The sequence below is a fragment of the Giraffa tippelskirchi genome, chromosome 8 (assembly GCF_054371585.1).
Source record: "Giraffa tippelskirchi isolate mGirTip1 chromosome 8, T2T-mGirTip1v1.2.pri, whole genome shotgun sequence".
NCBI lineage: Eukaryota > Metazoa > Chordata > Mammalia > Artiodactyla > Giraffidae > Giraffa > Giraffa tippelskirchi.
In genome coordinates, this window is record NC_137282.1 from 93,284,078 (window position 1) to 93,300,193 (window position 16,116).

The 16,116-nt window shown below is 41.8% G+C and overlaps 1 long non-coding RNA gene across 1 annotated transcript in view; it reads right to left on the reverse strand.

Annotated features, from left to right (window-relative positions):
• LOC145516528 (uncharacterized) overlaps nt 1-7,103 on the reverse strand; it is a 52,405-nt gene extending 45,302 nt beyond the window's left edge. Inside the window, exon 1 of the long non-coding RNA XR_014061443.1 lies at nt 6,545-7,103. This is a non-coding gene — a long non-coding RNA (uncharacterized LOC145516528). The remainder of the gene's footprint in view (nt 1-6,544) is intronic.
• Between the last annotated feature and the right edge of the window lie 9,013 nt (nt 7,104-16,116).

Here is a 16,116-nt window from a genome sequence, read left to right on the forward strand (position 1 = left end):
CTATGGCTTTTCCAGTAGTTATGTATGGATGTGAGACTTGGACTATAAAGAAAGCTGAGTGCCGAAGAATTGATGCTTTTGAACTGTGGTGTTGGAGAAGACTCTTGAGAGTCCCTTGGACTGCAAGGAGATCCAACCAGTCCATACTAAAGGAGATCAATCCTGGGTGTTCACTGGAAGGACTGATGTTGAAGCTGAAACTCCAATACTTTGGCCACCTGATGCAAAGAGCTGACTCACTGGAAAAGACCCTGATGCTGGGAAAGATTGAGGGCAGGAGGAAAAGGGGACAACAGAGGATGAGATGGTTGGATGGCATCACCGACTCGATGGACATGGATTTGGGTGGACTCCGGGAGTTGGTCATGGACAGGGAGGCCTGGTGTCTGCAGTTCATGGGGTCCCAAAGAGTCAGACACAACTGAGTGAACTGAACTGAACTGAACTGAAGGATGTGGAGAAATTGGAGCCCTTGCACCATATTCATGGTAACATAAAATGATGCAGCTGCCATAGAAAACAGTACAGAAGTTCCTCTAAAAGTTAATATGATTTCAACTATACGAGGTATTTCAAAATAGCAAAATTCATAAAACCAAAGGGCAGAACAGTAGTTACCAGGGGTAAGGGTAAGGGGGATAGAGGGAGCTGACTTATCAACAGGCATAGAGTTTCAGTCAGGCAAGACGAACAAGCTCTAGAGATCTACTGTACAACACTATACCTATAGTCAGCAGTAATAAAATAAACACTTTCAGTTCAGTTCAGTTGCTCAGTTGTATCCGACTCTTTGCAACCCCATGGACTGCAGTACGTCAGGCTTCCCTGTCCATCACCAACTCCCACAGCTTGCTCAAACTCATGTCCATCAAGTTGGTGATGCCATCCAACCATCTCATCCTCTGTCATCCCCTTCTCCTCCTGCCTTCAATCCTTCCCAGCATCAGGGTCTTTTCAAATGAGTCAGTTCTTTGCAACAGGTGGCCAAAGTATTGGAGTTTCAGCTTCAGCATCAGTCCTTCCAATTAATATTCAGGAGTGATTTCCTTTAGGATGGACTGGCTTCATCTTCTTGCTGTCCAAGGGACTCTCAAGAGTCTTCTCCAGCACCACAATTCAAAAGCATCAATTCTTCAGTGCTCAGCTTTCTTTATGGTCCAACTCATACATGACTACTGGAAAAATCATAGCTTTGAACACAAGGACCTTTGTCAGCAAAGTAATGTCTCTGCTTTTTACTTCACTGTCTAGGTTTGTCACAGCTTTTCTTCCAAGGAGCAAGTGTCTTTTAATATCATGACTGCAGTCACCATCTGCAGTGATTTTGGAGCTCAAGAAGATAGAGGCTGTCACTGTTTCCATTGTTTCCCCATCTATTTGCCTTAAGTCATAGGACTGGATGCCATGATCTTCGTTTTTTGAATGCTGAGTTTTAAACCAGCTTTATCCCTCTCCTCTTTCACCTTCATCAAGAGGCTCTTTAGTTCTTCTTCACTTGCTGCCATAAGGGTGGTGTCATCTGCATATCTGAAGTTATTGATATTTCTCCCAGCAATCTTGATTCCAGCTTGTGCTTCATCCAGCCTGCGAATTCGTATGATGTACTCTGCACAGAAGTTAAATAAGCAAGGTGACAACATACAGCTTTGACATACTCCTTTCTCAGTCCGTTGTTTCATGTCCTGTTCTAACTGTTGCTTCTTGACCTGCATACAGATTTCTCAGGAGGCAGGTAACGTATTCTGGTATTCCCATTTCTTTAAGAATTTTCCAATTTGTTGTGATCCACACAGTCAAAGGCTATAGTGTAGTCAATGAAGCAGAAGTACATGTTCTGGAATTCTCTTGCTTTTTCTATGATCCAATAGATATTGGCGATTTGATCTCTGGTTCCTCTGCCTTTTCTAAATCCAGCTTCAACATCTGGAAGTTCTTAGTTCACATACTGTTGAAGCCTAGCTTGGAGAATTTTGAGCATTACTTTCCTAGATGAGTGCAATTGTTCAGTAGTTTGAACATTCTTCAGCATTGCCTTTCTTTGCGAATGAAATGAAAACTGAACTTTTCGGTCCTGTGGCCATTGCTGAGTTTTCCAAATTTGCTGGCACACTGACTGCATTACTTTCACAGCATCATATTTTAGCAGTTGAAATAGCTCAACTGGAATTCCATCACCTCCACTAGCTTTCTTTGTTTGCAGTGATGCTTCCTAAAGTCCACTTGACTTCGCACTCCAGGATGTCTGGCTCTAGATGAGTGATCACACCATCATGGTTATTTGGGTCATTAAGATCTTTTCTATATAGTTTTTCTGTGTATTCTTGCCACCTCCTCTTAATATACACTTCAAAATTCATTTTAGGGTAAATCTCATGTTCAGTGTTCTCTCCAGAATAAAAAATTTCTAATAACTTCTAAAACAGAACAAAACAATCTGGCCCATAGCAGGCACTCAGTAAAAGGTAAGTAGCAACTGCTTATAGCAGTAGCAATAATAGTTCAGTTCAGTTGAGTCGCTCAGTTGTGTCTGACTCTTTGCGACCCCATGGATCACCGCACACCAGGCCTCCCTGTCCATCACCAACTCCCGGGGTTTACCCAAACCCATGTCCATCAAGTCAGTGATGCCATCCAACCATCTCATCCTCTGTCATCCCCTTCTCCTCCTGCCTCCAATCCTTCCCAGCATCAGGGTCTTTTCCAATGAGTCAACTCTTCGCATGAGGTGGCCAAAGTATTGGAGTTTCAGCTTCAACATCAGTCCTTCCAATGAACACCCAGGATGGATCTCCTTTAGGATAGACTGCTTGGATCTCCTTGCTGTCCAAGGGACTCTCAAGAGTCTTCTCCAACACCACAGTTCAAAAGCATCAATTCTTCGGCACTCAGCTTTCTTTATAGTCCAACTCTCACATCCATACATGACCAGTGGAAAAACCATAGCCTTGACTAGACAGACCTTTGTTGGCAAAGTAATGTCTCTGCTTTTAAATATGCTATCTAGGTTGGTCTAACCTTCCTTCCAAGGAGTAAGCGTCTTTTAATTTCATGGCTGCAATCACCATCAGCAGTGATTTTGGAGCCCCAAAAAATAAAGTCTGACACTGTTTCCACCGTTTCCCCATCTATCTGCCATGAAGTGATGGGACCAGATGTCATGATCTTAGTTTTCTGAATGTTGAGCTTTAAGCCAACTTTTTCACTCTCCTCTTTCACTTTCATCAAGAGGCTCTTTAGTTCCTCTTCACTTTCTGCCATAAGGGTGGTGTCATCTGCATATCTGAGGTTATTGATATTTCTCCCGGCAATCTTGATTCCAGCTTGTGTTTCTTCCAGCCCAGCGTTTCTCATGATGTACTCTGCATATAAGTTAAATAAGCAGGTTGACAATATACAGTCTTGACATACTCCTTAGTGGGAAGCTTTTAAGTAAAATTGTGAATGTCTTGGGCTTCCCAGGTAGCCCAAGAATTAAAGAACTTGCCTGCCAATGCAGGAGACAAAAGAGATGCGAGTTTGATCCCTGGGTCGGGTAGATCCCCTGGAGGAGGGCATGGCAACCCACTCCAGGATTCTTGCCTGGAGAATCCCATAGACAGAGGAGCCTAGCAGGCTACAATCCATAGGGTCACAAAGAGTCGGACACAACTGAAGCATTATGCTTCTTGTGTGTTTTTTTTTGTTGTTGTTGTTACTGCTTTGGGTGTTTTCTTTTTTATACAACATTTAGAAAAAAGCTGTAACTGTAAACAAAACTTTATTTAATTTTTCAATTTTATTGTTTTAGCACTATATAGTAAAGGGTTTAGTGTGTCAAAGGCTGTATGCATTATAATGTCTTCTGGTCATAATCATATGTTGTGTGATTAAATAGACATGCCTGAAATGTCAATAGCACCTACTGAGAAGCTATGAACTTATTCCATAGGCTTTCAATCTGAACTATTAGAGGTTTTTGGTTTTTATTGTATGATTCCATTTATACGAAATGTTTCAGTTCAGTTCAGTCGCTCAGTCATGTCTGACACTTTGGGACCCCATGAACTGCAGCATGCCAGGCCCGCCTGTCCATCACCAACTCCTGGAGTTTACCCAAACTCATGTCCATCGAGTCAGTGATGCTATCCAGCCATCTCATCCTCTGTTGTCCCCTTCTCCTCCTGCCCCCAATCCTTCCTAGCATCAGGGTCTTTTCCAGTGAGTCAGCTCTTTGCATCAGGTTGCCATGGTATTGGAGTTTCAGCTTCAACATCAGTCTTTCCAGTGAACATCCAGGACTGATCTCCTTTAGGATGGACTGCTTGGATCTCCTTGCTGTCCAAGGGACTCTCAAGAGTCTTCTCCAACACCACAGTTCAAAAGCATCAATTCTTTGGCGCTCAGCTTTCTTTATAGTCCAGCTCTCACATCCATACATGACCACTGGAAAAACCATAGCCTTGACTAGACTGACCTTTGTTGGCAAAGTAATGCCTCTGCTTTTCAATATGCTGTCTAGGTTGGTCATAACTTTCCTTCCAAGGAGTAAGCGTCTTTTAATTTCATGGCTGCAATCACCATCTGCAGTGATTTTTGAGCCCAGAAAAATAAAGTCAGCCACTGTTTCCGCATCTATTTGCCATGAAGTGATGGGACCAGATGCCATGATCTTAGTTTTCTGAATGTTGAGCTTTAAGCCAACTTTTTCACTCTCCACTTTCACTTTCATCAAGAGGCTCTTTAGTTCTTCTTCACTTTCTACTATAAGGGTGGTGTCATCTGCATATCTGAGGTTATTGATATTTCTCCCGGCAATCTTGATTCCAGCTTGTGTTTCTTCCAGCCCAGCGTTTCTCATGATGTACTCTGCATATAAATTAAATAAGCAGGGTGACAACAGACAGCCTTGACGTACTCCTTTTCCTATTTGGAACCAGTCTGTTGTTCCATGCCCAGTTCTAACTGTTGCTTCCTGACCTGCATACAGATTTCTCAAGAGGCAGGTCAGGTGGTCTGGTATTCCCATCTCTTTCATAATTTTCCACAGTTTACGAAATGTTTAGATCTGGCCAATGGAGACAGAAAGTAGATTAGTGGTTGCCCAGGGCTAGGGAAAAAGAGAATAGGAAATAACTGCTAAAAGTCACTGGGCTTCTTTTTAAGATGATGGAAATGTTCTGCAATTAGATAGGGGTTTCAGTTGCACAAAACTGTATAATTGAAAACTCACTGAATTAGGTATTTTAAAACAGTGCATTTCATGGTATATGAATTTTATCTCAATTGAAAAACTGCTAAAAAATCAAATAAAATGCTTAGAACAGGGCTTGGACTTGAGTAAGCACTCAATAAATGTTGGGTATGACTAATACTAAAACTTCCAGCATAGTTATTATTTTCTTTATTATAATAAAGTGATTCCATTTTTTAATGTCTAACTACAGATAGCTTCTAAGCCTGGCCCTCCCTCTTCCCCACCCACCCACCCACCCACATACAGGCAAGCTGATAAGAAAGCCTGCGTGCTCCTTCCTTTGGTGCCTGTGGAAGATTCAAACTAGGTGAGGCCCTGGCCCATGTGCAGGAACCCTTACCTCAGCCCCAGCCCTTAACCACAATAAAAACCAAGCCAGGCTCCTTCCCTTGTTTCAAGGCATTTCAGACCCGCTCTCCAGAGAGACCTCAATTACATAAGCAATAAATGTTGCATAACCTCTTGAGGGTTGTGTGTGTGTGTGTGTGTGTGTGTGTGTGTGTGTATGACATCATCAATCTTGACATTCAAACCAAATTTGGAGTAGGGTGGGGGAATCCAACTGCCAAGGAAAGAGAGGTGGGTTCCATCCCTGTGTCAGGAAGATCCCCTGAAGAAAAAAAAGGCAACCCATTCCAGTATTCCTGCCTGGAGAATCCCATGGCCAGAGAAGCCTGGCGGGCTACAGTCCATGAGGTCCCAATGAGTCAGACACCCACACAGGGGTCCATCTTATCTCTGCAGGGTGGCTACAACAAGCCACAGTATCAATCAGCCACACTGGGGCCTGCACTCCCACATGACAGCAGTAAGCAGAACAGAAGAGTGCCCTCTTTACAAGGCACATGCTTTCCATTTGGCCACAGTTCCCACCACTAGCAATTACCTACTCCACCACTCCAGCTTCCCAGGTGGTGCTAGTGGTAAAGAACCCACCTGACAATGCAGGAAACATAATGAGAGGTGGGTTTGATCCCTGGGTCAAGAAGATTCCCTGGAGGAGGGTATGGCAAGCCACTCCAGTATTCTTGCCTGGAGAATCCCATGGACAAAGGAGCCTGGCGGGCTGTAGTCCATACTATCACAAAGAATCAGACACGACTGAAGCAACTTACCATGCAGACTCCCGCACTCATTTACTCTACCTGCCTGGTCCCCGTAGGTAGGTTTGCAGCTAATAGGCTGCCGAGAGGCGAGTCTGCAACTGGACCTGGCTTTCATCCTCATTTTCAGAAAGGGGTCCCCCTTCCCTTGCCCTGGCTCGAAGATGGCCCCGCCCAGCCCAGCACCTGACGTGTGTGTACAGGCTACCTTCATAGAAAATGCTGTGGTCATCTGTGGTCTGGAGGGATCCCAGCTTCCAGTGATGCCCACTTTTGTGTGTCAGCATCGTCCCGGTGGGCCAGGCCTTAAGCATGGCGGTGCCGTGCTCCACTTCAGAGTCCGAGGGCTTCGCTGGGTCCTATGCAAGCGGCTTTGGAAGACAGATGTGCACCAGGACCCTTTGAGTCTCTCATAAGGATTAGAGGTATTTTCAGACCTGAATTGTCACTGTCTGAGAAGATGGTTGACGGGAGACAGATGACAGAGCTGGCACATTTCACTTTCTTGGAAGAAGTTTTCAGAAATGGCGTTCAGCTCTCTCCTTGAGCTTTGGAAGCACGCTTCAAGTGGTCAGACAAAGGTCTAGGACCCCTCACCGTCCTCGGTAGGTGTGTTCTCTTACAGTTGGGGTGGAATTTGAACAATGCTTGAAAACTTCTGCCACAGTCTTTAGAGAAGGTGATTATGCTTTCCAGGGTCACGGTCTGGCCCTCAGATCCCGGGGGCTTGCAACTCCACCTTAGCGTCCTTCCCAGCGGCCCCTGCAGAAAGCGGAAGTGGCTGCACCCTTATCCTCTGCCCTGAGGCGGGACTGCACCTGCGCCGGCGGAAGTGGTTGTTTTAATTTGCGAATTATGTTTTGTTTTCATATATTTCATAGTAACAGTTACAGAGCTAGTCATGCCTTATGGCCTTAATGTCTCTACATTGTTTACAGGATCAAGTTTGTATGCTTAAATAGAATGTCATTCAAGTGCGTGTTAGTCGCTCAATCGTGTACGATTCTTTGTGACCCCATGAACTGTAGCCCCTCGGAGAAGGCAATGGCACCCCACTCCAGTACTCTTGCCTGGAAAATCCCATGGACGGAGGAGCCTGGTAGGCTACAGTCCATGTGATCGCTAAGAGTCGGACACGACTGAGCGACTTCACTTTCACTTTTCCCTTTCATGCACTGGAGAAGGAAATGGCAACCCACTCCAGTATTCTTGCCTGGAGAATCCCAGGGACGGCGGAGCCTGATGGGCTGCCGTCTATGGGGTCGCACAGAGTCGGACACGACTGAAGCGACTTAGCAGTAGCAGTAGCAGAACTGCAGCCCGTCAGGCTCCTCTGTCCGTGGGGTTCTCCAGGCAAGAACAGTGGAGTGGGTTGCCATTTCCCTCTGTAGAGGATCTTCCCGACTCAGGGATCAAACCCGGGGTCTCCTGCTTTGCAGGCAGATTGTTACTGCCTGAGCCACGAGGGAGCATATGTCATTCTAGGACCCGCACAATTTAATCTTTCCAGACTCATCGGTTACAGTAGCTGCCTCAAAATCCTGTTGTCCTTGTTGTTGTTATTCTTGTTTAGTCAATAAGTCCTGTCAGACTCTTTTGTGACTCCATGGACTACCGCTTGCCAGCCTCCTCTGTCTATGAGATTTCCCAGGCAAGAATACTGGAGTGGGTTGTCATTTCCTCTCCAGGGGATCTTCCCATCCCAGGGACTGAACCGGCAGTCTCCTGCATTGGCAGGTGGATTCTTTACTGCTGAACCACCAGGGAAGCCCTTCACAATCCTATATGTTTCTCTATATTTGTGCTATTTCTTCTGGTTTTACCTGGAATGTCTATCTATCCAGTTCTTCTTATAATGAAATAATTCTCTTTTGAGGTCTTTTCCATATACTATGACCACTTCTCTGACATCTTCAGAAAATTTTAATTACTGATTATTCCATCCTCCTGTAGCATTTTATCTATAAAGATTATAAATATTATTATCTTCTAAGGAACACTATATGTGTTATATTGACCTTTATATTTGTTTTTTGAATTGGATTTATTCATTTCAGATGATTATTTCTTGAAAACATAGCAACCATAATCAGCTAAACAGATCCACACAAAATATTTTCTTATCTCGAATTCCTTTAGAAATTATGTAAACCGTGTGTGCTATATGACCATTAACTTGGTTTTTAGGTTGCTTTGGGATTAGTCCATTGCTGTTCAGGTCTCCACGCTCTACCTTAATTAGACAATCTTTAAGAAATGAGGTCACATATATCTTTTATTTTGTTCCCTTGTGTGTCAAAAGCATCAGCCACAATAGCTGTGTATAATAAAGTGAATAGCCCCATATATATAAGTATGGGAAACCTTCATTTGTTATTCAAATAATTAAACTCTTAATGTTTATTCTCTTCAATTTTATCTCTGAGGATTGCTGAAGCCCGATACTCAGAATCCTCACATCTGACTGAGAGCCTATCTGAATGCATTTTTTATCCTAAGGCACCTAAACATTCATAAAAATGCTACTTCTTTTTAGAGAGGGCTGGGGTTTTCAAAATATCCAAACTTGACCAATAAACATATGTATTTTTTTCTTGGCAAAATTAATATATTAATTACAAAAATTTAAATACCTTAAAGTAAAAAGGAAAATCCCGCTTTAATCCCCCAATATTTCACTTTACTTCATAATGCATAAGACATTTCTATACACAGTAAATGCTTTGTATATTAAATGTATACTTTCTCTAATTTTTTGCACCCATGAATCATTTTATATCAACCACTTTACTCAGTAAATAACAGAAATCTTCCTGTATCTATATAGGAAGTATATATCTATACTTCATCTCTTTTATTTTTATTTTGACTAAGCCATATAAACTTATTTGGAAAAGAGTAGTCTTGATAAGCAGAATGTGGAATATGGAAATGAAAACAAGTGTCCAAATGTCACATCTGTCTACAGACAGGCTTTTTTCCTCAGTGAAGCAACAGGGTCAAATTCTGTGGTATCAGAGATGATCCTCAAAAAGCACAGAACCTAATCCCTGAATTTGAACTTAATCCTGACTCACTTCATTTCCACATCTTTGACATTATTGGTTTAATATAGTTAGTTTAATTCAGATTCTTATACCAGAGTCTTAACAAGTAGGTATCTTGACAAGAAAATTTCTCTGAACTCCTAAAATAATGATGAAGCCAGCCTGTTAGATTTGGTGGCAGACTTTACTAAAGTTATGAAATCTGCTCTTCACCACCAGTTGAATTTTGGGTACATCTATTTGTGCAGTGTGCTAGACAAAACCGTGATTCTTAAAGCCAGAATCAGACTATGCCCAGCATCCTCTTAAAAATCAAGCCAGCACAGAAGGCAGGATCACACAACATTGGTGCGATCATTCAGGAGCTTCTATATATTCATTGACTGTACTTCTAAACCCAAAGCATTAAAAAATACACATGATTCCATGGAATTCTGTCCTAGATGATGCAAAATCATATCAATGCAAAAATGTAATCCAAAGCCTGGGGTGGTGTGGTCGTCCTCATAGAAATCCATTGGGAAGAACTAAATGCAAATGCCACCTCCTAGGCAATTTGTTGTTCAGGGATGCATGGGCAGCCTTTAAAAAAAATCAATTCAAGAAGACTCTCTTCTGGTGGACATCACCCCAAAAGGACCAAGACAAGGCATCAGGCAGTCAGCCAAAGTAAACCTCTACACTGCAAGCATCTCTCCAAAGGAAGAACAACAGTAACTTGGACTTCCACCTGCTTCCTTTAGAGACCCCACAGAATCACCCATGGGCCATAATTAATATCAGTGGAAACTCAACAGTGCTAAAAACAAAGATCCAAAGTATAGTCACTCCATCAGCATCTAAGTTCTACTCATAGAATCTCTGCCCCTAGACATGTGCACTAAACCATAGCAGCTACACCCACCCAAGCTAAAGAGGCCTGATTAGAAGTGAGGTCAACAAGACAAAGCGGGAAGAATGTGTTAAGCTCAACAGTTAGCCATGTGGCATATCCTCTGACTCTGGGAAACCATAGCAGTCAACGGATTGCTGCTGTATTCTTTAAACCTGGAGAAACTCTTAGTTAACTGAGATTTCATGCAGTCCCAGAGGTGAAGAGGGAAAGCCACCAATGGTGACAGACAGCCTGTCTACATGTGTACTTAGACAAAATTGAACTGTGCATCATTAATTGGTGGACTTTGAGCCGCACTCACACACATGAATAGGAATGCCAGCAGCAGCAGCCTCTCCTAATACCAACGACAAAAATAAATACTTAATGTGAAGCATAGACACAGGCCAAGACTCAGGCCTCTCTTGAGTTTTGAATTCTCATCATACACTAAAGATGATCGATGGTGATGGTGCTGCGGGTAATGGACATATTACTGTATGCCGCATCACTTTTCCAGTATATGGTTCTGATCCCCTTGATTCTATTCAGCCTTCACAAATGTTATTCTTAATCCCCACTCTGCTTTCTCATTTTCTCCACTCACCAGTGAGTAGCTTCACTGAGCCATCTGTGTTCTTTTCCTTTCTGTCTGTGTAGCATGTAAGCTTTCATTGTTCGGCTACCTGGGCATTTCTCCTTTCCCCAGGATCCTCCCCTGTCACTTCACCCAGATTGTGCTAGTCTATTGAAATGAAAACTACACTATGACACACAGAACAAACTTCTCCTGTCAGATGCACACAGCGGCCCTCTGTTGCACAATCTGTACTCGTTCCTCATACGGTAGAGATTTGGCTCACAGATTCGAGATCCAGACTGCAGATCAGAGGGGAGACTGACTTCTGCCCTTCATTTGGGCCAAACAATACTTATCTCCTTATTCCCAGCTTCTTCTCAAGTTGCAGCTAGACCTGGGGAGATGTAAATATGTAAGTAAAACCCAAGACCATACTCACAGGTTATTCTTTTCAAAATGCCAGCACTTCTCAGTTGCATTATCACAGGCTGATTCAAGTCCTTATTCATAAAGGGCCAATAGCAAGAAAAGGCAGCTTAGTATGCTGGGAGGACCGCAGCAGTTACCACCATATACTGATCTTTTTGTTCTGACACATTGATGTGTGGGATTGGGCTGTGGGCAAAGTTTCTATGTCTCTCTTTCTTGCAGCCTCAGGCTAGCCTTAATCTGTGGCTCTGCTGAAGCAGTCCTTTCTGGGACAAACATAGCAGAGGAAACTTCACAATTGTTGTTAGTGTTTAATATTTATTGAACACCTACGATTGGACCAGACATTCTACTAATGTATAGCTTGTATCTTACTAAACTTTCTAGGGAAAAACAAAAATCCCACTTTGGCTGAAAGCTAAAAGCTGTCTAGCTACTGTAAGGGCAACAGGAATATACATTCCTAAAATATCTCTAAGTGCTTCCAATAACACAATATAATTTTCCACTTCTTCTATTAAAAATTACATTAACATACTATACTCTATGAGCAGGCTCTATGGTACTTTAAATATTCAACCAAGCCCGCTAGCAGCTTGAGCCAAGAAAAAAGCCACGTTAAAACATATTTTTAAAGACTTCTTTCAGAAAATGTGTAATATAATTAGAAATAAGACTCATTTTCAACCTGTACAATGTTAGTCCTTGCCTTGGTTGCCTGCCTTTCTCTTCCTCAGAACCCAATGTGAAAGCCTGTGATGAACTCCATCAATAGAGGCCAAGTCTATCCCCTTTCCTGAGATAGTCCTAACAGGAAAACGAGATACAGAGGAGCCATAACCCTACCATTCTTCCAGAGCTTGGCAACAGGTCAGTTTCCCAGGTCCAGGAGCTTTTCGATCCAGTCCCCTGTATCTTCTTCAGTAACAAACATACTGGAACCCTGCTTGAAACTCAGTCTGCAGGCTGAGAACCCTGAACTCAATCTCCTTCCTACTAGCCTTCCTTCCCAGAGCTAGACTCTGTGTGTTGGCCAGAATCCTGAAAAGTGAGAAATATTTCCAGAATACCTACATTTTTATTGGCGAGGTTCTGCCTGCCCAAAAGGACTGGTATTGGTGATCCTTTGCATCACTGCTTTTATAAATAGAAAAAAAAAAATCTTGATGAATATACACCAAAGCATTAGTAATTGTTATCTCTGGGTGGTAGGGAAACACATGATTTCAATTTTCTCCTTTACTATATTTTGCAAATGTTCTTTATTACTTTTGTACTCAGGGAAAGAAAAAATGTTTTGTGTTTTGCTAAGTTACCAAGACATACCATTACCCTTCCACTGTGTTTCTGCTTCAGTAAATTCTCTCCTCTTTTTTCCAAATCCAGCCTGGTGAAAAAGAACTTTTCTCCACATAGAAGGCCAAAATCTAAAGAACAAATTCTAAGAGAAAACATTTTTTAAAAAGGTTTTTAAACCTTTTATAACATAGAAAAGCAAGATTTTGAAACCATATCCTTTAAAACATGGAAAAGGGAAGATAAATGATTTATTAATGATATAAGAAATCAAGGGGATGGGAAGGGGTAAAAAAAAAAAAAAGAAATCAAGATTTTCATGGTACCATGAAAATTTTTTAAATTTAAGTTAAAAATCACAAAATAAAAAATTAATATAATGTTAAAACTGAATTGCAAAATGACCCAAAGCCACAAATAGAAGGAAGCAGGACATGAGGAATTATGCCATAGACAAAAATCAACTGACCAGCTTTGGAAATTTACTCTTCCCCTTCCTCCCTCAACTCCACATAGTGCTTTACTAGCAAGACTTTTGGGTCTTTCTAGGTTGATGGGAAACTGCTTTCTTTTATAAAATCTTACAGTTTTTCACTCTATCTGGGAAATGTGTTTTATTCCTAGATCATTTATATTGTGCTGCAGGTTATATAGGGCTTCCCAGGAGCTCAGTGGTAAAGAATCCTCCTGCCAATGCAGGAAGATGCAGTTTCGATCCCTGGGTCCAGGAGATTCCCCTGGAGTAGGGAATAGTAACCCGCTCCAGTATTCTTGCCAAGAAAACTCCATGGACAGAGAAGCCTGCGGGTCTGTAGCCCATGGGGGTCCCAAAAGGTCAGACAAGACTGAGGATGCACGCTCACAGATCATATACTTTCCTCATCTGTATGTACAAATACCAAAGTTCTCTGTTGTGCATTTTTATTTCTTTACTTTAAATGTACAGCTTGCTGTCATTGTTTCCTCATTACAGAATCTCTTTAAATGACTTTAGCTTGGAGTAAAATTTATTACTTTTGAAAAACAATGAACATGAGCTACCACTTCATACCTACTAAGATGGTTATAAGCAAAAAGTCAGTTAATATAAGAACTGGCAAAAAATGTGGACAAATTGGAACACTCATACTTTGCTAATGGAGTATAAAATGCCAGAAACGATTTCCAAAGTAATGTTTGGAAAACAATTTGGTAGTATCTCAAAAAGTTTAACATACAGTTATGATCCAGTAATTTCACTTCTAGGTAAATTTATATGTAGTATTCCTAAGTGCTAAAGATAAATGAAAATATATGACACACAACAACTTGTATGAGTATGTTCACAGCAGCATTATTCATAATAGCTCAAGACTGGAAACACAAACATTAGTGAGAATATATACATATTGACATAAATGTCAATTCTCCATCAATCATTCATCTAATGGTTTTGCTATCAACTGTTACTCAGTTGTACTCAATTCTGTTCACAAAATAAATGTTTTTTAGTGTATGAATAAATGTCCTTAGTAGCTGAAGATGGATAACATGAACTATCATGTTATCATTGCAAGTTTTATACACTGAGTTGCTGCTACCCTTTAAAGTTAGTGCTTAGAAAGTGCAAAGGGGAGCATGTATTTTCTTGGAATTGGTTTATGAAACTACCATCCATTCTCATTCATTTGTTTGGTTAGTTCATCCCAAAGTGCTTTGTATTCTTGGTTGTAATTGGTCATATCTAAGTCGATTTGCCTATTTTCAGGGTCAGGAAGGAAGACAGTCGTTTGTTGCCCATAAGAGATTTGTTCATAAAGATGACCTTGGCAATTCAGAGCATTCAAAATTTCTTGAATTCCACAGACTCCTTTAAGACTAGTCCCAAACAGAAACCTGCTCTTCCTCCATTGCTGTTTATCTCAGGAAATGATACTACCACCCACTCACTTATTGATACCAGAAACCTTCATCCCCTCCATTCAGTCAATCAACAGAACCTATCAATTTCACCTCTTAATTGTCTCTAAATCTATCCTCTCTTCAACCCAAGTATCAGTCCCTGATAGAGTTCTGCTACTGGGATGACATCCTAAGACAGCCTTTCACCAGCTCAGTTGTTGCTATTCAGTCGCTAAGTCATGTCCATCTCTTTGCGACCCCATGAACTGCAGCACTCCAGACTTCTCTGTGCATCACTAACTCCCTGAATTTTCTCAAACTCATGTCTATTGAGTCAGTAATGCCATCCAACCATCTCATCCTCTGTTGCCCCCTTCTCCTTCTGCCCTCAATTTTTCCCAGCATCAGGGTCTTTTCCAATGAGTCAGCTCTTCACATCAGGTGGCCAAAGTACTGGAGTTTCAGCTTCAGCATCAGTTCTTTCAATAAATATTCAGGGTTGCTTTCCTTTAGGATGGACTGGTTTGATCTCCCTGCTGTCCAAGGGATTCTCAAGAATCTTCCCCAGCACCACAGTTTGAAAGCATTGATTCTTTGGCACTCAGCCTTCTTTATGCTCCAACTCTGACATCCATATATGACTACTGGAAAAACCATAGCTTTGACTAGACAGACCTTTGTCAGCAAAGTGATGTCTCTGCTTTTTAAAACACTCTCTAGATTTGACATACCTATTCTTCCAAAGAGCAAGCATCTTTTAATTTTGTGACTGCAGTCACCATCCGCAGTGATTTTGGAGCCTAAGAACATTTTCTTGGGCTGACACTGTTTCCACATTCACCAGTGCTAGTGCCTTTCAAATCTATCTCCACAGTTCAGGCAGGGAGAGCATTTCTAAGTGAAAAATGACACATACCACCCCCTACTTATAATATTCCGGTGGATTTCTTCTGGAAAACCAGTGAACCCATGGTTTTTATAAGAGCCTATATAATCTGCACCATCAACTTCTCCCATTCCTCAATTTCCACTTTTCCTCTCAAAACATATGCTTTGGCCGTTACTAACATCTTTTGGTTCTTCAAATGATTTCTCTCTTGCTGCATGGGCTTCACAAATACTCTTTCACCATCTTCTCCAAGTACCACCTTCTCCTGACGAACTCTTCCTCAAAAGTAAGGTCTCAGCTTCATGTCACTTTGTTAGGAGGACTTTCCCTGGCCATCCTCATCACAGTTATTATGAGCACTCATTTAATATCTATCTTCTCTGCTATCTCAAAAGTTCAAAGAAAGCTGCAACCAACTAGATTTGCCTCGTTTGCTGCTCTGTCTCTGTCACAGAATCTGAAGATTGACTGGATATTTGTTGAAATTATGTTGAAAACTAAGCCACAGAAAGACTTCAGGCTATTTGTGCTAGCATATATTGTGTGTCTCAACTGCAAATATCTTTTTCTTTTTTTTTTTTTGGCTGAACTGGGTCTTCGTTATAGTGCACAGTCTTCTCATTGTGGTGGCTTCTCTTGCTGTGGATCATGGGCTCTAGAAAGAGAGGCTCAGTAGTTATGGCACACGGGCTTACTTGCCCTGATACCTGCCAGGATCAGGTCATATCCTCTGCATTGGCTGGCAGATTCTTAACCACTGAACCACCAGGGAAGTCCTCAACAG